The sequence below is a fragment of the Amphiprion ocellaris genome, chromosome 4 (assembly GCF_022539595.1).
Source record: "Amphiprion ocellaris isolate individual 3 ecotype Okinawa chromosome 4, ASM2253959v1, whole genome shotgun sequence".
NCBI lineage: Eukaryota > Metazoa > Chordata > Actinopteri > Pomacentridae > Amphiprion > Amphiprion ocellaris.
Genome location: NC_072769.1, coordinates 14,524,156 through 14,551,305, shown reverse-complemented (window position 1 = coordinate 14,551,305; position 27,150 = coordinate 14,524,156). Strand labels below are relative to the sequence as shown.

General features: G+C 40.8%; 2 protein-coding genes across 15 annotated transcripts in view; one reads left to right on the top strand and one right to left on the bottom strand.

The window, feature by feature from the left end:
- Window positions 1–25,576, bottom strand: part of adgrl3.1 (adhesion G protein-coupled receptor L3.1) — a 117,057-nt gene extending 91,481 nt beyond the window's left edge. For 10 of the 11 annotated variants that reach the window (XM_035952584.2, XM_023279696.3, XM_023279699.3 and 7 more), the window contains exons 1-2: window positions 25,065–25,576; window positions 13,473–13,553 (exon numbers count right to left, since the gene is read on the bottom strand). The gene's annotated coding sequence lies outside the window, so the exon portion shown is untranslated. The remainder of the gene's footprint in view (window positions 1–13,472; window positions 13,554–25,064) is intronic. The other variant, XM_023279704.3, reaches the window with a different exon arrangement.
- A 900-nt stretch (window positions 25,577–26,476) lies between these two features.
- si:dkey-92j12.5 (multiple PDZ domain protein) overlaps window positions 26,477–27,150 on the top strand; it is a 43,610-nt gene continuing 42,936 nt past the window's right edge. For 3 of the 4 annotated variants that reach the window (XM_023279706.3, XM_055010239.1, XM_035952591.2), the window contains exon 1: window positions 26,478–26,591. The gene's annotated coding sequence lies outside the window, so the exon portion shown is untranslated. Of the gene's footprint in view, window positions 26,592–27,150 lie in introns of all 4 variants that reach the window. The other variant, XM_035952590.2, reaches the window with a different exon arrangement.

Below are 27,150 nucleotides of genomic sequence, written 5' to 3'. Positions count from 1 at the left end.
CTGACCAGCTGTCCTCAGCTAGACAGAGGAGGCATACACTGACATATGGCCGGACGCCACCAGTCACAGCATTCCACTGATTCATAATTCAAAGGCTATTCCATCACCCCGTATGCTCCACCACCATCACACCCATCAGTTAATTAACCCTCTGATTTCCTCCATGTGCATGGTGCCTTCACAGACAATAGTTGCGTGATAGCCTGGAGCAGCCCAGGACAAATCCAAACTCAAATCGCTCAATTTCTGTTCATAATTCAGTAGGGCTGCATACCCCCATATGCTCAAATAACATAAAAATACATTCTATCTACAGACAATGATGATTGCCCAAAGCATTGCCCTGTTTTCAAACCTGTTTCCTTTCATTATCTTAATGTGTTGATTGGTTAATATATGATGAATAAACAGACAGTAATGGTGCTAATTATCAGAACATATGTGATGTGTTTACACTCGGTATTCATCACATAAGGTTCGGCAAACATCACATGCTCCATCTGAACCTACTCACTGTTAAAATGATGAAATGATCAAGTCATATTTTTTAAATGAACTCAATATTTCCTATCCAGAGCTAGTTATATCTCACTGGAGACGCTCCCTCGCACAGAAGCAGCATCTGCATAAAACTGAGCAAAACATCAACTAATAAGCAGGATCAGACCAAAGCAAATATCAGTCCCTGGATCCAAGTCCTTGGATTTACCTGCTGTTTCTGTTCCTCTCTGCTGCAGTCATATCTGCTCAAGTAGACATCTGTATATTACATTTTTCTACCTTGACTGCTTTATAGCATGTAACTTTCACTTATATTACACTATTACGGTTAATACAGTTTACAGTCTCAATAACACTGTATTATTTAGTGTACCAAGAGGACAATCTGCTCCCCAGTAGTCTTGCATAAGTGACATGGTCTCTATGTCCTATATTTTTCTGGCCTGAATCTTCATTTCCTACAGGGTCGGCATTAGCAGAGCTGTTGCAGAGGCCGCTACATTTGCAGACTATATTGCATGCATCCATGCACTAATTGATGTTAGGCTGATTCTGTGCACCAAGGCACCCTGACCCTGTGTGTGTGTGTGTGTGTGTGTGTATGTGTGTGTGTGTGTGTGTGTGTATATATGTGTGTGTGTGTGTGTGTGTGTGTGTGTGTGTGTGTGTGTGTGTGTGTGTGTGTGTGTGTGTGTGTGTGCGTCTAGAGTCCCTAACGAGAGTCCTGCCTGTCACAGCACTCCTCATTCGGGGATTCTCTCTTTCACTAATGAGTGCTGACCGGACTGGGCTACCTTGTCAACACGCGTCACATGCACACACACACATGCATGCGCATCCACACACACAAAGGAATTTTTACACACATGCTTATCACTAGGAGACCAGATGCCCTACTCCCTCAGCCTCCAGGCAGAGAGTCTCAAATGTGTCCATGTTGCATTTGTAGTCTACCCTGTGCGTATGCCTAAAAGAATACCATGTGGACATGTAAGTGCAAGCAAGTTTGTCACATTAGGGAGGCTGTCAACACAATAGGTCACAGTATTCAAAAAATAAACCAAAAAAGAAAAAAATATGTAGATACAATCCATGTCTGTAACTGTATTTACATGATCTCTCTAATTAGAGTAGAAGAAGGCAGTGTTTTCAGTATAGTGACAGTTTTGAAAGAAAACATGCTCATCATTAGTTAAATTCGTCAAATTGAAAAAATTATTTGTTAAGATGTGTTGCAAAAATAGTAACACATTGATGCATATAGCTTCAAATTATACACATACATGCATTTTTCATAGCAGCTTGTTCTGCACGTTTCTACAATCGCTCAGAAAGTCACTCAGCAGCTTTTGCATGCTTTCCTCCCTTGCCATTTTCTTCACCTGTTCTTTTCTTCCCTCTCTTTAGTTCAGTTGTTCGTTCTTTGCTCTGGTGGAGAGAAGTCTAAGCGGAACAAAGCTCAAGGGACTATGCACCATGTTCAGTAAAATGGCACGTGTCCGCCAAGCTACGGTAAATTACCTCCAGTTGGCTTGCTAGGGTAGGTTTAACCACCATGGATCATTTCTATGTGTGTGTGCATTTGTTCGCTTGTGTGTGTGTGATGCAGAGGGCTAGAATGATGCTGTGTGGGTGATAGACTGTATAGGTAGTCAAATTATCATCAGTGCAGGTAGACAGACTGGGAGAATTTTGATTAGAGTGACCACGCACACAAACACACAAATTCAGGTAGCTAATTTGGCAGTGTGGAGCTGAAGAGATGACTAATCAGGATAGAACCTGGTGGGAGTCTGGCCTGTGGCCTATAATGAGAGACATAAGACATAAGCGCACACATGCATGCGCAAACAAGCACACGCATACACACTCATGCCAAGTTGGCACAATGCAAACAAACACACACAATGGGTATGCACACATTGAAACACAAACCACCATGAGTGATTTTGAAAAGAAGGTCCGCCCTCATAATTGCCCTGTGCTGATGAAGCCTGAGATACTGATTAGCAACGAGTGGCCCCTCGGTGTGACCAGAGGCTCAGGGAAAACATACTGTCAACTCCCAACAATATGCATGTGTTGACATCTCAGATACAACATGTATCTGTACTGTTGCACGGGTGTGGCTGTTTTGGAGAGGGGGGAGTTTGCATATAATCCCCCTCAGACCACATTAAAATCACAATTAATAATGAGTCAGTGTCACATGTTTGTGATGGCCGAATGTTAACTCAGCAAGACAGTCATGTCAGCTTGTGGCCCTCTTTCAGAATCTATACATTTGGCTGGTGTAGCCAGATGTAGTAGGACTGCTCCTATTGGCTATTTTCAAACATTTATAGTAGATACACACAGGCGAGTGCACACAAGTGTGTGAGTAGGTGGGTGATGGGCTGGTTCTCTGCAGGAATGTGCACAATTGTCATCAGTGCCCTGAAGACAAGTGGCCTGGCTGGCAATTTATTTCATACAGCACTGGTTGTAAATCCTTTGTGTGGCTGAGCAGCAAAGAACTGCAGAGTGCTGGAGTGTAGCCTTAAAGGTATAGGTCACCTCCACATCAGTATGACATGTTTTGGTCATTGTGGTCTCAATTTAAGGTCCTCAGTGAAAAAATGAATGGCAGCAGCTTAGTGCCGTCTTTCCATGTGGAGTAGAAAGGTTGATTTTGTAATTCCTCATTCATTTTGGTTTCATTTTAGCATTTAGATAGCATTTCTTTTTTAAATGATTAAATCAAAGCATTTTTTTTTTAACATGTTGTGATCAGGGATAACGGACTTTCACAGAACAGATCAGGGCCAAATCCTGTCTTCACTGCATTTTGCATGAGATAAAAATGCAAAGGAGATACCATGTCAGTCTAGTTCTCTCTGTTGCTCTGTAAAGATTTAAAATGTAAATCGTATGTACATTTTTATGTCAAAAAAGACATATCCCTTTAAAATCTTTTCCACTCAGAACAGTTCAAAGCTTTGGGCTGAGTACCTCATCCTCTCCCTCCATGTTAGACATGCTATGCCCGTCAGAAAATTGCGTCTGGGGAGGCTCTGGCTTTGACCGGACCACTGCAGTTTCCACATGGCTGCCTCTGGCTGCTCTGAGGACGCTCCCAGAAATCCGATGCACCGAAACCACCCTGAAAATCCACTGCCAACGACCTCATCTGTAAGGCATAGCCGTTTTGATTCCTCTCAGCCTGGCGGCTAGACACCACGCTCTGTTCTGCTCTGAACTTTCTAATGCTCCACTCTAATCAACTCTATGCGCCCTTCCTACCTCATGAGAAAAGACAGGTTAAGGTGGAGATGTGAGAGGAAGAATTGAGAGAGAAGGAAAAGTGGAGTAAAGGGGAGGGGTGGGGAGGGAAGAAAAGATGAAGGATAAGAGAGGAGGGATGAAGATGGTGGAAAAGATACATTGAGGAGCTCGGAAAGGGAAAAAGGCTTAGAAAAATGGAAGATGGAAATACGGGATAAAGCAGTAGTGACATAGGGATGGAGATACAGAGGATGGATACTGATACAAGGAGAATCTTAATGCAAGTTAATAACCAAAGGCACTTATCTTTTACCCCCATGTCAATCTATGATCTCAAATATTTTCAAGTTTCATAAAACAAAGCCCTCAGACATCAAACAATGAAATGAAAAGATCAACTGGTGAATGTGACAGGGGAAGTAATAAAAATTAAAACTGAACAAACGCTACTTCCATACAAAGTACCTAGTAGCATGGATGGTCAAAACTGAATGCAAGAGAGGAAACTGACTTTTTGACACCTGTCTTATCATCCAAAAAAGAAATGTATATATTTTTTTAAATAAAATGACAGCTAAACCAGAGGGAACTACAGCTACATTTGGTACACATTTTTTCTTGCCTATAATATCACTAAAAATAAAATTCTTACTCCGCCATGGAACGGCGAAGTTATGTGACGATCGGTGTATGTCTTTGAGTCTGTCTGTCTGTCTGTCTGAAACATTACTCAAAAACGGACAAACGGATTTGGATGAAATTTTCAGGGAAGGTCAGAAATGACACAAGGACCAAGTGATTTGATTTTCACAGTGATGGGGCTTATAGTCTGGATCCACGGATTTGTTAAGGATTTCCCATTTCCAGATATAGCTGCTGGCATGGCATCGCTGTAACCATGACGTGAACATTGTGTCTTTTACTTGCTGACGATCACATGATTGCGATCCTACTACAAATTGACTGTGATTTATCAGTTGGAAATCATACAAGGAACTGTTAGTTATAAAATGGGATGTAGCTAAATCTAATCATAATGAAGCACCATCAAATAATCAAATTTGAACGTCAATCCCCTTTGTCTTAACTTCATAGTTTCTATAGTTCTGTTAACCATTTTCTGTTTCTTTGCAATGCAATACAGTACATAGTAAGCTACAGGAAATTTTATTGCAGCCAATTTATTTTTCTGGTCAATATTTGTCTTCCAAGTAGTGCTGAAGTAATGCTGGACCATAAACTTCGACATGGCAAAAGCTTTCATGGTCTCCCTCTCATAGATCGCATTTTAAAGATGGACACAGTGACAGTGGTATCACTCATTGGTTCTGAAGAAACAACTTTGTCATTTGGACATTGCTATTTTGTTTTTGTTTTTTTGTTTTGTTTTGTTTTCAACCAGTGTAGTGAACAAAGGAGTGGATCTGATTGGAAACTCAAGGACATGATGTACACTGATACAGGAGTGACCCCATTAATCACAAGGTAGTGCTGCCCAAAAAACATTACCTGCTTTATTGTCTATTTTATTCTAAACATGGCTATAATTTACAAAATGAACCCCATGCTCTATTTAAGAAGTCTTGAAACTAGCAATTTGAGACCATAAACTCATCAGGTAAATGTTTACTGAGATAACAAATCAAATGAGAAATAGAGTCATTTTCACATAGACTTTCACACAATTACATTTCTTTTTGCAACCAGAGGTATTGCCCCCTGCAGATTGTTAGAAATAATGCAGGTATAAGGCAGTTAGACAGGACACAGGCTATGTCCATCTTTTATACACAGTCTATGCCCCTGCCTAGGTTTTTAGGCTAAATGTGTGCAAAAAACAAAAACAGTTTTGCTCAGTTTAATTCTTGCAGGTGGTGACTGAATAATGCGGGCTTGCATTTACTACTACGATGGCTCAGAGTAAGTAACTACCACAGACTTACACAAACCTGTATTCTGTTGTGTATGTTGAACTGCAGCTTGGATGTTATAAAATACTCAAGAAACCACTTGAGAGTCTAAAGGTTCACCATCTTCGCCAAGAAGATCACAAGTTTGATAATAGCCTCAGTAGGTGATAGCATCCAGTAAATGTTAGTTTTAATATTTGATTCACTTTGATTTAATAGTGTTATTATTTGCCTGCCATTTCTTAATCCTGCTGTTTTTATAATACTAATAAAAGGCAAGACAAGTTGACAGAATTTTGCTAAATTAATGCTGCTGCAAAAGCACACAAGGAATCAACACAATTATTAGAGTATCATAGAAACAGTGTTTGACTTGATAACATATCAGCTTTATGCAGCCTACAGCTTAATGCTTCGGGAGGATAATGAATCATACTGCTTTACTTCTACTGCATACTATGTAATACCGTGTTAGCTCACTGAAATACTCAAAATACCTAACGTAGAGGAGACGTCCATGCTCTGTTGGGATGCTTCTAAGACTGGAATAGAGTAATTCATGCAGGCATCCTTAGCTAATGAAAAAGCAAAGAAAGCAAAACAAAAATAACAAACCGATGAACAAAACAAACAACAGTGCGACATGCAAATGTGTACACAGTCACGGATACGCACACGTTACTCAGCCACTCTGCATGGCAGCGTGACTGAGTAACCCATGAGGGCGAAGTTAATGTTTAACAAAACTGCCTCTGATACAATCAATTATGTCAACTAGAGATACAGTGATGCTGATTCCACTGCCACTGCTGTTGTTTTCCTCCCTTTGATTCATCAGTCTTCTCCTTCATACCACCTTTTCTCTCCCCCTCTTCCTCTCTGTCACTGTGCTCCAAACCCAGTACTGTCACAATGGATCTGTCAAAGAAGCCATGCTTTAAAGCCAGAGGCGGGGAGAGACAGAGTTTGTGTGTAGTGCGATTGTGTTTGCGAGAGAGGACGAGAGACAAAGGGAGAAAGTTGTCCTGTACAGTACAGAGAATAGCCACCTCAGCAGTGAATGATGCTGCATTAAAAGGGGGAGGCAGACAAACAGGCGGGATACAACACTCATGGCCTATATTTAAACATTTTTAAAAGAGCCAGGCTTGGATAGCAGGAGAATACACTTAAATCTTTACATGTACTCGTATTTTTGAGCCTTATTGCCCATTTATCAATCATTTTTTCAGTTCCTTCATTTATTTTCATCCCCCATCGCTATCCTCCATCCGGTCTTATTTACTTCATTGCTTTTAACTGCTCTTGTCTGTGCTGCCTTTTTTTTCCCATTCTACCTTTTCTCTCATTCTGCTTCCTCTGTCCTCTACCATGTCAATCCAGTTCCCTCTGTTGCTCTGTAAAGAAGATTAAAATAGTTACCATCTTCAGGTGCTCTACACCCATTGTTTTCCATTTCAAACTACCCTCACATGAAAGACTTGTAGAGATTCTTAGGATCTGGATAATGAGACTCCTACACCCGCTGATTTGTTCAGAATCAGCTAACTTCAAAAACCCTGTAGATTCCACTGATTGGGTTAGGAAAAAAGCAATTTGTGCATAAGACATTAGGACCGAACCTTTGCGCTTGCATTACAGAGCAGATATGAACTGTGTATATCAGAGTCCTGAAATATTCATTCAAAAAGGCCTTTCTGCAGTGCTTGCTGGGCTGTTCATAATTTAATAATGCATAAGCACCAACACTGGTATATAAATATAAAAGGAGGCACTTAACACTGGATTGTCTAACTGCTGAGAAAATGGCATTGGAAATACAAAGAGATCTACCGTAGAGGAGACTGCATTCATTTGCTGACTGTCACCTTGACTTATGCATAAGAAAATGCACCGGTGGACACAAAAAGAATTTTCTTCCTTCACATATCATAGAACGCATTAAACATTACAGTCTTTTTGAGTCACTTTGACGGCTGCGCTGCTCAGAGCAGTGATGTGAATGTCTCATGACAGATGTCCACAGTGATATGGGAGTATTTGTCAGCAAACACTTGTGTTAGATATTACATTTTCATTTCTCTCTGGAAACAAAATCGAAAATCTAAGCTGAAGTAGAGATTTCCTTCAAAGTTTACTGGGATTGAGGAGGCACAGCGGTGGTTATTCAGTGCTCGAAATATCCCTGAAACGTTATTATCTAAAAATCAAGACTTATTACTGTTCCCTGCTGAGCTGAGTCTAAGCTTAAGGTTTCAGCTTGCAGGTAAAACAGTCTGCCATATCACAGGAAATAAAACTCAGTACAAAGCTGTTAATGTTCTTTCTGAAATAACCTTCATGTGTTATCAAACATATGTTAAGGTCATATTTTGAAGTAATACAATACCCATATGAATTGCATCAGCAATCTATATAATGAGAATCAATGGTATTTGAAATGCAAGCCAGTTAGAGCCACTGTTCTGTAATTGCAGGGCAATGTGGTTATTTTCTGCACCAGCACAGACCACAACTGTTGCATTTTTGATAAGCTGCATCCATCACTTTTCAGAAATATCGCAGAAGCGACGATACAATGAGCTCCAGCAGGATGTATGGCTGGTGATTTTGAAGCAATCAATGGGGACAGCAAAGGTAAACACAGTGCTAAATGTCAGCTATGGTGATTGCGCTGCCACAATATCGCCTCAGGCGGGAGACCCAAATAACCAAAATCAATAATCTAATCATTTCATATTCAAATCATGCAGGGTAGAAGTCTGGATCTTATTGCAATTTCATGTCCCTGGTGTGCTGATGTATTCCAATCAACAAACCAGAGCAGGCGGATGCATTGAAAATACAATAATTCAACTCAGCAAGCAGGTGGATCACAATGTTTGGAAGGAAATGTTCAGCATTTCTTGTATGTGATGCTGAAATACTACAAATAATACTATAAATAATATGCAGTTCTGCATATACATTTTATGTTGTTATTGTTTCAGGCCTTCTTTATAGTGTAATGTATACAGTATATTTATGCTATATTGGCATCCCACAATCTAATATCCTTAAAGTGAGCTGTAAAATTATTTTACAATTACATGTACAATGTTCGATCATTTAGTGAGAAAATAAACAGTGAGAAAGTTAGAAAGTCCAAATAAAAGAAATCCAGGGTGTTCAAAACTATGTTCACTTCTTGGTTCATCAATGCTTAATTGTGCCAGTGAGAAATATTTGATCAAAAATTCATCTGGCACTGCTCAGATCTCATATTCACGTTGTAGCTAGAGGTCTTGAACATTGATTCCCTTTCAGAACCATAGTATTTCTGGATAGATTTAAGTTCCTAAAACATGAAGTGAACGTGAGGATTACATATGGATGCCTGTGGGGTCTGCATCTTTCCTTACAATATCTGAACATGCCTTTATGAGAGCACCTTCACTGCACTTAATCCTCTAATGGATTGGACAGACTCAATTACTTGAAAAGTGAAAATCTAAACCCAAATGCCTTCTATAAACACTGGCACAGCAAAACATATGCTTTCATAGTATTAACCACAACAGTGAGATTGTAATCTTTGACCAATACATCTTTTCTAAATGTTGTATAATGCAACAGGTTGAAATACATTCAATCTGATGGTTTTCATGTTTGGGATTTTTGAATGTTTTTATGGTCCCGCATGTATCAAACAAATTCGATTTTACCAGCCAGAATGGAGTTAACACAAGCCTGTGATACCTTACTAACTAATATTGGAATCCATACTGAGGCGCCCGAACAGAACAACAAATCTCTACAGTATACGATAGGGATAATTGAACTGGTAAACAGACACATGGAGGGAAAACATCTGTGAGTGCATCTGCTCATCATCACACCAAGCCCTCTGGAAATCTACATTCACAATATACTCTGCTTTACACAGCACCGGTTCATGAGCAGAACCCCACAAATAGGAGAAGACACAGCAGGGAGGGAAGTGTGTTAGTCAGTGCATTAACTTGTTTTGTTTCACACAGACTCATTGGAGACAAATAAGATGACTTATCCTTCCTGGAATACAGGAGCCATAAATAGCTGCTTTTTCCAAGTTGTTGACAAAGAGCATCTCTGTGGGCTATTCCCCATCGTCAGGTGTGTCCGTGTGTGCCTCTGTTACACAGGGTGTGTTGAGGGTTGTAGCGTTGCACTCGGGTGGCAATGCATGTGTGCTTCGAAGTGGTGTACTTGTGGGTATTTGTGTGTTTACATCGGACTGAATGTGTATTTGAGCTTGGGTGTGGGATTGTGTGTTTAGTCCCCTGGTGCCATGCCTTGATCTTAGCAGGGGAAAAAGTGCATAATGGAAAGACTGTTGTCTTTAACACAGTCAACAGGATGTGGTGAAAGCAATGAATGTATGACCAACAAAATTCATCCTGACTGTGAATTAAAGCAAATTAGGGATGAAAATGAAAAAATCAAACTTGAGATAATAACTGAAAATGCCAAATATTTGTAAGCTATCAAGTCTTCGGCTGTCGTTATCCTAGCTAGCTCACTGACCAAGACAGAATACATTCATGTTAGCATGAACAGCTGAGGGGGAGTAGCTGAGAGGAAAGAAGGCCGGACCACATTCACACATTAACACAGTAACACCTGGGAGCTGTGCAGCACAGCCACACAATCTCGCACTGTTGGACACAGAGCTGCTCCATTGGAACAGTTAAAGGTTAAGTGCCCAGAGGTTGCGGCCCTGATGGTAGTTGTTGAGGGATTTAAACTGCCAGGATTTTCACAGCTACTGTAGTACTCAGATTTTAAACCATGACCTTTCAGTGACGAGCTTATTTCCTCTGAGCCTATCTGTTACTGCAGGTCAATACATGACTGGTGAGGGTAAATGTAGAGATGGTGTGCTGAGACAGTCAGATGGTCTTCTGTCACAGCTTTATCCCTATTTCTGTCGACAGATGGATATGATCAAAGACACGTAATGATTTTTAAATCAATTCATTGCAAAGAATGTTCATTATTCACTTTGCCTATAAAATATCAGGAAATAGAGGACAATAGCCATTAAAATTCCCCACAGTTAAAAAAAAAGTGTTAAAATTGTCTCTTTTTTCTGGAAGGAGTTGTTTTGCTTCATATATGAAAAAAGAAAAAAAGCTATTTTTCATAAAAACAACAGAACTGTGATCCACTACAAAAAAACCTAATCATTTTACGCGTGCAAAACAAAAATGATGCTATATGTAATTTTAGCAGATTTGAATTAATACTTGTTCATAATCATTTACTTGAACTGCAGCCAAATCTTTTCACATTATCTTGATAAAATGCAATAATTATTAGCACTGATTTATCGTCAAGTCCTGATGGATAGATAGAACTGTATTCTCATTCCTCAGATTCCTCCTCCATTACAGAATCTGTCAGGTCTGTTTCAGAGACATCTGCTTCATGCCCAGCCCTGGGTGTGTTTTCTGTGTGTCTGCGAGTGGATGTGCGGGTTTGCATGTGTCTGTTCGTGTGCATGCGTACATTTGTACACAGAAGAAGACTGAGTCTAATTGCACAGGTCCATCTGCTGATTCTGGAAAACAGGCTTGCATCTTACAGACGCAAACAGTACAGACGGAAATACACAAGCGCAGACAACACAGACACACACACAAACACACACATCCACAAGTGCGTGCCTCAAAGTCTTCAACTTGGACCCTGGAGTGTCTGCAGCCTTTCTACGGCAGCTGTGTGGACGGCATTGACTGGCATGGTTCACAATATGGTCTCTTTTGTCTCAGGACAAAGGCCTCTCAACACAAAGCAAAGGTCACATTATAAGACAATAAGCCTGTATTCATGGGGGGTGGCAACAAGAGGGTGAGTGTGGTAGGGTGTGTGTGTGTGTGTATCACATTTACACAATGTGCATTTGGGTACAACTTGTGCAGCTGTAGCTAGAGCTGGCATTTCAATTATTCTGATGTTTTACTATAATAATTTCAATATTTTATGAAAATAAAGCATTTAAATCTCCAAAATATTTCTTGAAAATGACTTGCTCTCTTTTTTGTCTCTTAGTTTTGAGGATTCTTGTTAAGACAGTTTCTTTTCTTAAATTCAGCTTTTCCCCTGGTTTTCAATACTTGTTAACTCTGGTATGAGGGAGGGTATTGTGTATGAATGCACCGTTTCCAAGTGAGTGTTCATCTGCTTATCTATCCATGCATGCTTTAGGTGTACTGTACTGCCATGTGACTCATTTTACATGTAATCATTGTTTAGCCAACGAAACCTACACAGATTGTATTTCCATCTTCACTCTCATTAGTAATGTGGTAAATGAAGGTTGCGTGTTTGTTCATGTGGAGCGGGAAACACCTGTTTCACCCAGAGAAAAGAACACATCCCCCATACGAAGAATGATATATCCCATTTCCTGTTGTTCTTTCTTTTGAGTCATTGTTTCAGTGAAATAAAGACAAAATGCAGCCTTGATATCACAAAATTAGATTTCAAAGCAAGCAGTTAAGGGTCATATGAGAGCAAAGGAAGGAAAGCATGCAGGGTGAGACACAGTGAACAGGAAGAGCATGAAAATGGGCACACAAATGTATGCACACTGCATACACAACTAGCCTTATAAGCACACAAAGACATGGGCACACTAAAGTTATTTCATCAAGACTTTTTTGTAAAAGCTATAATATGGCCTATGCTGAACTTGAACCTGAAGACCTTACATTTTAACTATGACACAACCTCCAAACTAGCCTTCTGATTCACACAAATGACATGTTCTGATGAAGAAATCTTCATTATTCATTGTTTTTTTCATTCTGCTAATAAAGTGGTGCATAAATAGAGCTATATGACCTTGGCTATTAAACAGACAAAACGTAACCAACTACATAGCAAACTGCCAAGACATACAGAAGGGAGGAGACGGTGAGCACGCTCATCCACGTCTCCCAGCCAATTCAATCAATAATGAATAGGATCCCACATGAAAACATGACCTCAGGGTTTTTATACAGCGAGATGCAATATATTTTTTCTCTTAGTGAAAAACTACTGTCAACCCGGAGGCTCTGACAAGCTGTCAATACTCAGGAACTGCACCGTCCTCTATTGCCAATAAATTGAATGTGCAATTCATCAGCCCAACTCTAGGAGACAGTATTTCTAATTAAAAGGGAGCTCGTAAATTCGACATTTTACAGGTCCTGCTCAGCTTGTAAATACACTGTAAATAAGTAGTGGTGAGTGGCTTCATGGGCAGATGAAGGTCTGGGTTTGTGGTTTAACTCCTGTTGATGCCTTCAATGAACAGCAGGCTGATTGCAATTAATTCAAGCTCACAGTGTGCATTGGCTTCACACTTGCAATTCCATTCTAGTCTGTTCTATTTTCACATCCTGTTGTATTTACCGCATATTGCGTGTTGTTCTGTACTCTTTTTGAAGCTTGGTTACATCTGACTGGATTAGCACTGTCAGAGGACACATTTGTCGGGCCAATTAGAGCGCTTCCTGCCACAGATGGACCCCGAGATCTCCGGGGAGAACACTGGGTCATATTTGGGTTCTAAAAAAGCATAATGCATACTGTAGTGTCGGCAAAAACAACACACCAGGTGCGTGTATATATTTGCATGACTATCCCCTAGGCCTAAATAAGCCTGCTGTAAATAAGAATCCATTCTGAGTCAACACCCCTGGTTAAATATGTTTAAAATTATTTTAGGGTGAGATAGTGTGTATTCCAGCCTGCACACCCAACAAATACGGACACACAAATTCTTACCTGTTATAGAGTACTTTGCTTTGTCAAAGTGCAATAAAACCGCAGAGAATCACATCTCAGTGGCAGCTAGATGCCCTCGTCCTGGAGAGAGAAGAGGGAGAGAGAGAAAAACGGAGGGTGAAAAGTGTGGAGGTTACTCGAACTCAGTGAATTGAGATCTGTGTCATTTTTCACAATAGGAAACAGATAACTATAATATGTAGTGAATGTGGGGTGCAGTCCGAATAAAAGCCCCCCTCCAGACTGGGTGAATAGCCATAACCCACTCAAACATGAGAACCAAACAGTTCACCAGCCACTTTTGCTTGTGATTGCTTGTTTAGTGTTTGTGTGTCAGTGTGCACATGCACGTGTACATGAGTGTGAGTGTGTGTGTGTGTGTGTGTGTGTGTGTGTGTGTGTGTGTGTGTACGCGCGCTCTGTCTCATAATGACCTCCTAAGTGTCAGGGTATCAAAGTCGATAATGGTCTATCTCTGTGCTCGCTGGCAGTTTACAGCTAAAAAGCTCTCTCATGCCATGATAACTGGTTTATATGGGTGGCATTTCACTGCCAAATGCCAGAGACACTTTTCAGAAAGGGAAATTGTTAGCTCTGTTTCTAGAATGCAGAGTGGCAGTTATTCACAGTTAGCAAGTCTCATATCTTTTACTATTTGTGTCTTGTCCCCTTCCCCTATCTATTCCAATCTCCCTCTGCGTCTTCCTTCCTTTTCTATCACTGTGGACTTTTTTTCGGACATATTTCTCTCCCTCTTTATCACACTGGCTTTCTTTTTCTATTCTCTTTTTTGGAAAGCCCCTCTCTGTTTCCCTTTTCTCTCTATCTCCCTCTGTCTCTTCACAACATCCTATTTTTTCCATAATTTCTTTCAGCATAAACTTTGCATGTCTTATCAGACCAGGATCAATCTTTATGTATATGTGCGTGCGTGTTTGGCCTTTTTGTCTGTGTGCCGTGCAAGATTTTCACAGGCACACAAAAATAAGTGTAATAGACATAAGCGCGGACACATCCATACAGAGTGTCAGAGCCTGGACCTCTGTGGAGCTTTCAGGCAGGGCTGTGCAGTAATTGGGTCTATTAGCTAGTACAGGAGGCCATGAGCAATATCTCTTTGGTTGGGTGAGCAGAGACTGCAACAAAAGATAGATTCACGGTTGTGTGTCTGTGCACATGCATCTGCTTGTATGTATTCGTGTGTACGCATGCAAATGACCCCCAGTGTTATATGTTATGTGTGTTACGTGTGCATGCACCACAATGCAAGCAAACTAAACTGTGGCAACAGAGAATTAGTGAGGAAATAATTTAAGCTCCCCCACCTATACAACACCTTCACTCATATTTCTCTCAGAACACAATATACATTATTCACAGGGAGCTGGTCAACAATGGGATCAGTGAATGAGGAATGGAGGAAGGACAGCAAAAGAGAAACGGTTTTGAAGCAGAGGAGAGGTAGTGAAGGACCAGGTTTGTATAAGTAGGCAGGGAATGAGATTTTTCAATAGGACTCATTTACATGAACAAGTGGAAGAGGGGAAAGAGAAGATTAAAGATGCAGCCATTGCAGAAGTCCATGTATACATCAGTAGTGCACCACCGCATTGTTCCATCCCTAAGAAAGGAATTCTTAATTATATCCTAATTTTGCTCTCTTCTCAGTGGTCAGTGCGCACAGAACAACAACTTTCCAGGGAACATCCTAGAAAAGCTACAACTGGATAGAACATTCATATGCAGAATTACTGTCTGTACAATCTATGTCTAGTATTCACATTCAATGCAGCACGTACAGTTCCATTTAAGGTGAAAAGCAGAGATATAATGTCTGACGTGGTTGATGGGCAAATAGGATATCCAACTTGACTGAGGGAGCCTGGAGTTAATGGCTTGTTAATGACTTGCAATTCATTCTCAATAACCTTTTAACCATGATCACAACCTTTACATAATAAATGCAGTTTTCAGAGCAAGCTTCTTCCAGCCGAGAGTCTTTGAAAAGGTGAAGCCTTTACCTTATTTCAACAACTTTGAAAAGGTGATTCACACCTTCATTTTGTCCAGCCTTGATGACTGCAAATCTTTTCTTTCTTACCTGAAACTGCTACAAAGCGCTGCTGTTAGGCTGCTAACAGGCGCATGCAAGCCAGATCACATTTCACCTATACTGGGTTCTCTACATTGGCTCCCAGTTACATTTGGATTTGACTTAAATATTTTCTTGTTAGTTTAATGGGTTATCATTTCCCTTCATCTCTGATCTTTAAGGTTTGCACATTCCCACAAGATCATTGAGGTCTGATGACCAGAGACTCTTGCTTCTTCTCCCAAGGTCTAAATTAAAGCATAGAGGAGATCGGGCTTTGCAGTAGCACTGGACATTTTTAAAAACCCCATTTTATTTAAACCCGACTTTAAAAAACAGCATATAAAAGCCCAGTAATAATTTGACATTTGCTCTAACCTATGTTGTTTAAGTGTTTCATTACTTTATTTTTGATTTTACTGTTATTCTTTTAGCTGTACAGCCTCTGGTCAACACATTTTTTTATATGTGCATATAAATAAATTGACTTGACTCATTTTAAACAAGTATTTTAGTTGCCTAACTTTAACCATGATGCAGTTGCATCATGTTAGAAAGACAGAATAAAATAACTCTCTAATGGAACATCTAACGTCGTCAATAAGCTAGCAGGACACAGTTTTCTCTACATGTCTTCTTTGCTGCTGGTGGTGTTGACCATTTTGTAAACCATATCAACTGGTGATTAATATATTTATTAATATCAATAACAGACAGCCCCCTTTCCAGCTCATGTGTCTAACATTGGTCAATTGCATCACTTGTGCTCTTCCCCTTCAACTGTACATTTCACAGCAACCAAAAGCAGCAACCATAGGTGGGAAGTGTAGGATTTACAACAATCTGAGTACATATGAGGAGATGGATGCAAGATTCTGTTGAAATGAATATGACGGGGCAGAGACGAGTTAAGGAAGAGCACTGGCCAAAAGGGTTTTGGGCAGCAGGGGCCTGAGCCTGCCTTAACAGTGGATGGATGAGTTTTTTGAAAGTCTCTGGGCTCAATGTCTTTGTGAAAAAAACAGAGTAGATTTCAGATGATAGATGCTGCCCATTTTCCCACACTAAAACAATGGTGCTTTCTATTATGAGAGGCAGTGCTTGTATCAATACCCCGTGTCATCCCCATTATTCATCAGTCTGCTGTATGTAATTAGGATAACCCTACAGCATGCTTTCATGATGTTTTTTCACGTATTACCCTTTGTAATTATGCCTTAGACAACAAATTGCATCATACCACACCAGAATGTGTTGCTGCCTGTTGGTGCAGATTTATGGCCAATCCAAATGAGCCAAGGCCTTCCTTTAAAGGGTGGAGTCGCCTATATGTTCATTTTAAAACCACAATTCTCCTTCTGGGCTTCAACAGATTCAATATAAGGACGAAAAATATGGAGCAATAGTGTGTATGGTCTACCCAGGCGTAAAATTAAAGACTCTTGTCTATGTGCCCCACATAAATCTCTGAAAGATGGAGAGAAAGAGAGATGGCATGAGGAAGGGAGGGGTACATGGTAAAACAAAAAACTGGCTGATTTGTCCGGTTATTGTGAACCGTTGAACTGTAATCAACTGCACCCGGTCCTGGACAATGAGACATTTCAATACATGGGTGCACAGGCACACTTACACATTCAAATACACACAAGTGCACACAGACAACATTTATCATTCCTACTATAAAACAGCTTACAGTAATTGGCTGATATATGCTTTTGCACAAAGATTGGTTTTAAATTACTAAATATCATTTATCAAAGACTTGCCTCACCCCACTCTACCGGACCAAAACCCTCTCACTCTCATCTTGATAAACGTGATGAATACCAGCTCATCTATCACATGTACACCATCCCAGCAAGAGCCGATCAGATGGTTCAAAACGCATGTAAGCACACTGGAGAAGAACATGCATCCAGTTTCTCACATGGTTAGAAAACAGACATGCGGCCTATGTAAGTTATTGCTGCAGGCCCACAGGCCAGAGTGGTAGTCATCTGTCTTTGTGTGACACTATCAGGCTCCATTGCAAAACACAGAAGTGGTAAAATGATTTTATTACAAAATGTGAAAGATATGTCGGGGACAAATTGACGGGTGCTGATACACACCAAAGGGGCATGGTGCTTTTATCTCAGATGGGTTGGAATGTTCTCAGAAGAAACTGAACCATGCAGCGCACTGTGAAGTTGCACATTGTAAATGTGCTCAAAGAGCTCAGTTCTCACACAGCATTATTCACTAACCAGTCAAAGTGGATTTAACCTTAGGCAAAATAAGGTGCAACATTTACGCACCAGACATGACTAGTCTGCTTGATTACATGAGGGAAAAACACAGAACAGCACAAACGATGTAAACATACATTATCAAGCAATTGATCATGACTATATCTGCTAATATCTTTGCTCCATCAAGCATGGCCATCTAGTCATCCTCGCCCTTCTTCAGCCTATCATACTACACAAACAGCTAAGCTCCAGATCAATACTCTCTGGCACATATTCTCACTCCCACAGACTTGGAATGAAAATGCCATTTGATATCAATCAAGATCACAGCTGTACTACTGAACAGGAGCAATAAATGACAATATTATTTTTTTTAATTCACCGTCAAATGAACAGTGCCATCAAAGTGCTTCGAGCAGATCTTTCAGCCTGGTTTATGCTGAAAGGATCCAGATGAACAGGGAGTGGAAGATGTATGTAATGCAGTTAAAGTAAAAGCCCAGTAAGCAGGAAATTTAAGAGGGGCCTGGGGATGATGGTATTACAGTAGACGCTGATTGTGGACAATCTGCTGAAGAAGGAAAAGATATGGAAAATATCATTGGATGCAGCATAGTGGATGTAAGAGGCATGCAAACTGTAGAAATGCTGGGAGAAAAGGTTGAATTGCAGCTATTTAACAATGTGCAAACACAATCTACAAACATTTAAATGTGTAACAAAATGGAACCGTTAGTTCAAGTAAACAGCACTCAAAAAACAATCAAACCAGAATTCCCCTTCCATTGTCTAAACCCCTTCAGTCACTGCAGTCAGCCAACCCAGTCCTTTATTTGCAACACTGAATCAATCTTTAAACAATCCTACATTTTCAAACCTTGCTGCAGTTTCCTCCATTGATAAGGAATGCTGTGTTACACCACGGCGCTGAGAGATTTATGCCCTGAGCCCTGCGATGACCTCATTGTTCATTGCCCCATAATTCAAATCTGATCCGCTGTGTTGCATCACATTGTGTATGACTCATTTCCATGCACCCCATTCTCTAAACAAGCAAGGCCGCCTCAGCACGCTATAGTCAACCGCACAAACAACACAGCAAAGAATTTCCCATCAATATTGCGGTGACTGGCGTAACACTTAACACACAGCAACACACTGTTTAAATGGACTGAACTGGGAAGAGGAGAGGAGGGGGGGGGGCAGTGCTATTGTAAATGAGTTCCTGCAGAGACCAAAATAATCGGCAGACCTTTGAGCGAGCTTCTTACAATCACTCTGGCCTTGTACACTGATTCTCCATTCAACTCCCTAATGGCACTGAGTGTGTCACTAAATATACAGCTGGAGGGAACGTACGCCTCGGTGCGATTGTGCGAGCTTTTGCATGTGTGTTAATATACAATTGTGAATGTGTGCGAGCAACGGTAGTTGATGTCTACCACATAAATGTGTGTTTAGAGCATCTGTGGAAAGAAATGCCTGTGTGTGTGTGTTTCCATTGAGTGGTGACAGCTCTGAGTGGGCCACAGGGAGGTGAAGGGCACAGATGATAAGTGTGGACAGAAGATGTGTAGACTCGCAGGGCAAATGTTTAGTTTTCTTTCTTTGTCAAAGAGGGACAACAACTACTGAGTGAATGGGCTTTCAACACAGTAGCTACAAAGCAGCTACTTAATCATGTACATTCATGCGGAAAAATAAGTATGATCCCGTGGTAATTGATGGTTGCTTTATGGTATTTTTAAACATGCAAACATTTGATCCTGTGCCTACATACTAAGGTAAAACACACTTGGAAAGTTTGCTTTTTCAAACATTTATTCAGTAAAACTATCAGCAGATGTAATGTTCTTGTGTGGAAAAATCTTCCATTGCTTCTTTTCAAACCACTTTCTAGTGGATCTGCCAGTGTGTTAAGGACCATTAACCTGTTGAAAGGTCCACTTCTGAATCAAATTCAATGCATTACATATATGTGCAATCTCTTTTTGATGCACTTCTTTTTTTTACCAACAGCTGCAAGAATTACCTGCAGATCCAGTGTTAACATTTAGCATCTCTTTGCATCAAACATTCTGCTCTGAGGCTTAATTTGCTGGAGTGGGCAGCCGTTTTAAATCTACGCCACTTACAGATGATTTTCCTCACAGTGAAATGATTTATTTTAAACAACTTGGAGACCTTTTTTATGATGGGCTTAAAGGGCTCTTTAGATCTTGGTATGATGTCACCGCACACTTCGGGGGCAAACAGAAGAGCAGATGTCAGAGGTTTAAATAAGACGGGTCCCACCTGTTACTTCCTAAGGAGCTTCTAATTTTTGGCACCTCATCTAAAACTTGATTCTAATTTTAGTGGTTTTGAAAGTGTAATAGGTACTTACTTTTTAAACGTGACTGATTTGTTTATTTATTTAAAATGTGAAACTGACTATAAAATGCAAATTCTAAGTGTTATTTTTTTGAGTATATTACCTTTATTTAGAAATTCTTTCAAGTGTTTATTAGAACAGTTTCCATGGGATGAGCTGTTTTTTCACAAGACCGTAGTTAATCTGTTGGTAGCGAAGTCCATTTGTAGAATAAAGTCAAATGGGGCCTCGAAATTCACAGAAATGTTAAGACTCTTTGTCCATTATCACATTTTAAACTTTAAGTTGCAACATCTCCAAGGTCACTGTAAAATGTTCACAGCATGGGTTACATCAATACTAGATAGAAAGGTTAAGATGGACAGTTTTAAAAACACCTTTCTCAGATTGTTACCAAAGACAATTGTATAAAAATGACATTGATGTATCATTTTACAACCACTTCACCCCACTTCAGAATAGCACAATAACCATTTTCATTTTATATGAAACATGACACATGGCACATGACATATATTCAGGTTTGCCTAAGAACCAAATAAATGCACAGATTGGTAAACTAGTCATAGAAAAATGAACAAAAGTCTGTCTTTTAGAAAAACACATTAATGTCAGAACTGACCTTGATTTTACCCACTAAAGCACCTGAATTTAGTCTCTTACAAACATAAAAACAAGATGGTGAAGTAGAAGTCATCAACATGTTTAAGTTATTTTGAAAACGCCAGGCAATGTAGGTTGAAATAGTCACTGTTCAATCTCTTTAGGATTTGCTGTAGTTGGAAAGTAGAAAGAAATGGAAAGTAGGAAAGACCCAGAAGACATCATCACGTCACACAATTTTAATCTCATAATAAATGGCTGAAGGGTAATCATTCTCAGAATTTACACTGATTGATTTCTCAATCATTTATATCCCATGTGAGATATTTTGCAACCTAAGGTCCTCCGGCTTCTTTAATCTGTCCATTACAAAACTTTGATTACAAAATAAAATGCAATCAACCCATTGAGGTTGTCTAAGAAAGTTTTCACCATGTTCAGCAGCTGTGTTTTTGCTACTTGTAGCTGTATGCTTTAAAGAGGGTTTCAACATTTTCAGATGTCTATCTCTCCTGTGTGTTTGCAAGTTGTTTAGCTCATTAAAAAGATACTGGAAAATGTCCATTTCATGTATTAAAGGTCAGGAAATGGTGAAAAATGCCCATCATGTTTCCACACAATCTCTCCGATCTTTAGTTGAAACAGCACTTACCGAAAGTCCAGTTTTTTCTATTTACTATTACATAAGCCAAAGACAGCAGCAAATCTTCCAAATATAGTGGTTGGAACACAGTAATATTTTCCCTATTTTTTTTATTTTGAAAAATATCATACATAATTAGTTGATCAAAATAACGCTGACTAATTGTCCCTCAATCCACTAATTGATTAATCCACTATTGGTTTCAGCTCTACTTATTTGATGTAATCCTAAAAGGTTCACAGTGAACCATTTGTGTCTTTTTTTCCTCACCTACACTTTAGAACTACTGTCTAATTCAGTATCACAGTGCTGCTGATTATGTCTAATGGTGTGATTACAATATACCACTAAACAACGCAACAACCACGGAGCATGATTGCAAAATGCATCACTTTCAGGAACACTAACAGCTCCCAACATACGGCACGAGGAGGCAGACGAACAGTGTGCATTTCCTCTAATCGGCCGCAAAATACAGACAGATAATAGGCTATCGTGGTTCAAGCAGAAAGCCTTCAAATAGTTCCACATTTAGCCGGAGTAAGACATCTATCTCTAGAAGGCCATTCTTGTCAAAGCCAGAGGAGCAATGAGTCAGTGAATGCCGTGAAATTTGACCGTCTACTGCTGGTTTTCCCCTTTCCCAAGCATATATCTCATCAGGTAGCAAAGTGACTGCGTGGTCCTCTCACGCGTTGAACCTCTAATAGGGTTGAATGATATCTGAGGCGAATTTCACACATTAAGAGAGGTGGACTAAGCTGATAGCTTCAGTCAACGATGGAAAATGCAGGGAGCCGGGGTTATTCTTTGAGAGAAGGAAAGGGTAGGAGGAGAGATGTGTTAACACATGACCGAGTGCTTTAGGTGGAGGAAGAAGACGGGCAAGGATCTGGGCTCATTATTTCAATACGAGAGAGAGATGTCGTCTAGCGGAGGAAAGGGCTTTTGAATTAGGTTAAGCTCAGCACACAAAGTGGGGTTGAGACTAGGAATGTGAATCGTCATTGCATTATGAAATAGTGCACTGAAATTCTACAGCTCTGTTTTCATTGAAATATAATATTGTTATTGCAGCATTAAGATTTGTCGTTGTTTTTTTACAGCTTAAGGCACAAGAGTGACAGTTTATTTATGCAGGAAGGTTGGTTGTCTTGGTGAGCATAATAAACACCACCTTCTGTTTATCTACAAGGCTCCCTAACACAAAACTTTACCTTCCCATGCATAAATTAACTAAACAGAGAACAGGATCCAAGGAACTGCAAATTCTTTAGGAAACATTTCCCTTGGGTTCTGTGTGCCCACTAAACAGAATTAATTGCACAAGTGCTGAAGTTAGACGCTCTAATAACCCTTGACAATGTAAATAGAGACTTCAGTTAGAAGCGCAGTTACACTTGTTACAAAACTGATTATATGGCTGCTTGTCTTAATATTCACAAGCATATATGTCTGTTGTTATCTGTCTGCAGTGGATCACGCTGTCTGCAAGGTTTATTTCCATTAACTCGAGGTCTAGATGTGAGCACAAGATGTTTAACACATGATCCCTTATATAAATTACAGGCTGCTCCCATTACAGGGTTGCACATTGTTATTGGAGCCTCCCAAATCTAAACCAAATATTGTGTTACATTAAGCAGCTCCAAACAAAGAAAGTCAGGCATTGGTCAATCAGGCAGACTAATCTGAATTAGCACAACCATCCTAATTCACACCATGTTTCCCCCTGCGAGGAGCTTTGTCTGTCTTGTGCATCATAAGAGAAAAGAATCAGTGACCTAATTAAAGGAGGACAGATAGACCTGCAGTCAGCGGAATGCTTGATTGCTGCTGTTGCATATTACACAGCTTCAGGTGCTTCACGGCATCAGGCCTGTGTGAGTGTCATTACTGAATGTGACCCAAAATGCTCTTTCACATGCTGTATTCTCTGTGTGATGTCTGACAAACATCCTGTGGCTCTCTCTAGATCTCAGCCTTTCACAAAAGTAAACCACAAGCATCCACTGTAGCTTGTCTAAGTTTGGAAAGGAAGACACAAATACTATTGAGGCTATATATCAACAGTAAATATCAGACACCTTCAAACAGCAGCTGCAAAAATTGGACAGGAAAATACTGGATTTTTTTAGGCTGCATTTTTCCAAGTATTCAAAACAGATAATAATTTCAGTACAATTTCACCGAGGAGTGTAGGAGCACTAATAGACAAACAGATGCATTGATGACAAATGACTTAGTGATATTCATCACATCCACAAACATAATATTCTCCTTGGAGACAGGTCTCTCTTTTAACAGATGCTGCCAAAATGGCAGCCAAGCAAATCTATGTTAAGTTTTTTTTTTCCAGTATAGCCATACAGATAACTGCCTACACTGACCATTCCCCCACCTGCTCAGTGGATTCCTTAGGGACAACTTTCTGAGCTGCAACACTTAGTCAACATAATGTCAACCACTCCAACCTACTTCCACCCTTCACATCACAATGAGCACTGAGATCTACACAAAGACTTTGCACAGAACCCTTACAGCCACTTGGATGTTGAGAATAAACCTATATGTGCTTCCAGCTCGCAGCCACACAGGCACACACAGACAGCTGAGGGGTGCTTTAATTGCCTGATATCTGCAATTATTTGGGAGGCAGACCACTTATGATTAACCATACAGTTAATCACTAATGTGGATTTACAAAAGGATTAATCAGTGTGATTATTTCCCTTTTTTCTGCTCATTACAAAGAGTAAACTGCACTTCTGTGGTGCCACAAATCCGACAAAAGCTACTATTTTCAGTTTAGGTCCAAGCTTGTGGCACCTTCAGTAGTTTTTGGTTTCACATCAAGGTCATCTGCAACCCAGGACGTCTCTTCTGTAAATAAGAGCCACTGCTTTCACTCATGGATCCGCATGATTGACGTATCCTGGGGTGCACTGGCCTGCTGGATACTCCTTTTTTTCCAGAGCCACTGGATTTACTCTGGATTTTTTTAGACTGCGGCTGACAAACCAGCACCCCCCCGCAAAAAAAAAAAAAAAAAAAAAAGGCAGCTGCATCCATTGTGGTGAAATGACAACCCCAGAAAATAGGAGGTAAAACCTGAGAAGGTGAACACTGAGTTTATCTGTCATCCATCATGCCAAAGCATGCCATTTGTCATAGCGCCCTGCAGTGAGGCAGACACATGCGGCTACAGAATAATAATTATGTGTACAGCCCGGCCGAGGATCCGTCATGGGATAATGTGATTGCACTGATTATTTTCCGGAGAGGTATCCTAATAGGTATCATTGCTTATTACTTCGCCTTGGCGACATCTCACATCCGAGCGACGCCCATGCAGCCACAAGCCGCTGGACCATCATCTGTACAGATACGGGAACTATATCACATTTTTAACAGCTCTCTCGTCCATTAAGGCCAGTTTCCGCGCCCCTTAAGTGCAATAATCGCAGGCCACATTCCCATGGGCATCCGTGAGAACCAAAGTCAGCGCTACCATACAGCTTTCAGAGCATCAGGGACAGAGGGACAGACAGCGGGTTAACATGCAGTACAGGCGAGAGGTTTAACGACCAGTGATGTCTGAGCATTCCTGCTGCATTTTATGAGCGAAGAAAAAGCGGATTCTTACCGTCTCACCAGTCGCGGCGATGTACAGGCGCATATATACACATCCAGCGCAGAGACGAGTCAGGAATAACGTTTTTTTTCCCCTGCGCTCTTTCATACAGTCACCAGAATCTTAGAGGGATAAATTTCACAAGCTGGTCGGGTGCCTCAACTCCGGATCATGTAGTTAGCCTAATTCTCGCGGCTGCAGAACGACGTGGGTAAAGATTCCCGAAAGAGGGAGATGGAAATAAAGCGGCGGGTGTAATAAACCAATAGCTGCGTGCTTAGTATCCCGATCAGCGCTCACACAGGAGGCGGTAACGCGTCCGTCCAAATGCACAAGTTCAGTGGAGTGCTGGAGGAGGACAGATGCGTGTATCTCACCCTCTCTCTCTCTCTCTCTCTCTCTCTATCCGTCTGTCTGTATTCCTTCCTCCCTCCCTTCTTTATCTTTCTCGTCTTGCCTTTATGTTCTTACTGACTTCTGCTGAAGTCCACGGGCGCAGAAGCGCAGCGGAGCAGAGGACCGTGGTCAACACGCAGAGAGAGGGGGGGGGGGGGGGGGGGGGGGGGGGGGGGGGGGGGGGGGGTCAGAAATGACAAACCAATTTGGAGGCGCGGTGAATGCTCGGTTGATCAGAGCGCAGCCCGGCGAGAGGAGCGTTGCGTTGCAGGCGGGCGGGGAGCAGAGGGTGGGTGGAGGGCTGGGGGAGAGGGTGATGATTCCTGCCTGGGGGATGCTGGGAGAGAAGGAGATGAAGTGGGGGTGTGTCTGGTGGAAAACACGGAACTGGATCTGGCTCCTAAATCTCTGGACCAAGGGCTCCACCTGCCGTGTGAAAACACGCAGGAGCTGCGAAACTTTTTCACGGCGACGACGGCGCATATCACATTAGACAGTCTCGCTGGTGGTGATTATAACTCAAGAAGCTCTGGTGCTCTTGGTGCATGATTGCGTCGCTCATTGGAGCTACTACTGTTGTGTACACTGCTGACACTTTGAATAGCTCTGTTCACTAACAGTTAAATCAAGAGGGAAAAAAGCGAAAGTTTGGATTTGATTAGTTAAGCCCCGGCACCTGTTAAAATAATTTGTTACGGCCCTCGACCGAATGTGGGACACAGACAGCGAGAATAAACATAACATGTCTGTATTAAAAGGTAGAGAAATGATGACACAAAAGTTATATATTTTGCTTACCTGTGTACTCATATTATCCAAAATGCTCCCAACAATGTTCAAACCATAGACTGTATGGTTTAAACGCAGTGAAATCCGTAGTTGCATTTGGCGTTTCATTTTGGTCGCCTGTCAATGGCGTCACATCCCGGAGACCACCTGTCGCCGTGGAAACAAATAGGAGACCTGGCTAGCTAGCTACTCTCGAATTTCTGTTCATTCTATTCACTATATTTCTCATTGGTGTTGTGTAACAGTATTTTAGTATTTTTTTTACCACGGATAAAACTGTGGCGCTCCTCTACGACTTAATTCGCCATGTAACGTTTGATACAGTATCTGTGTGAGTCATGGATTCATCAAACGGTAAGGTAGCTGTTAGCATTACATTAACTAGCATCAATGGCAGCTATTGCAACGCATTCAAATGACAAACCGTGAAAGTACGTGACTGCACATAATGTAAGTCTTGGCGGTATACCTGGAAAAACTTAAAAATGAGTCAATATCAATTTTAATTACCTTTTTTAAAATAAAGACTAGGAGGAATGAGAATTAATTTGAAGTAGCACTTCACTCTATTTGTTAAGGTGCACAGGTGATAATTTTAGTGTTAACCCAACAATATATAACACACAAATAAATACATTTACATCAATAAATAAGGATACAGGATTGTTCTTACCTTGGCACACAACTAATATAGAAAGCAGATAACACACAGAGAGTGCACTCGACCAGGGCCAAGCTGCCACACTACACTGAAGTTGTCTCCTAATGGCTAGGCTGTGGTATCACTGCTTGGAGACCCCACACAGGTCTCTGCACACCCCAACACATTGTCTGTCAGCCATCACAGCAGGCCACCACTAGTGCGCTGCTTTGGTGGAGGTGGGTTGCAGGTGTTTTTTGACCGTTAATGCAG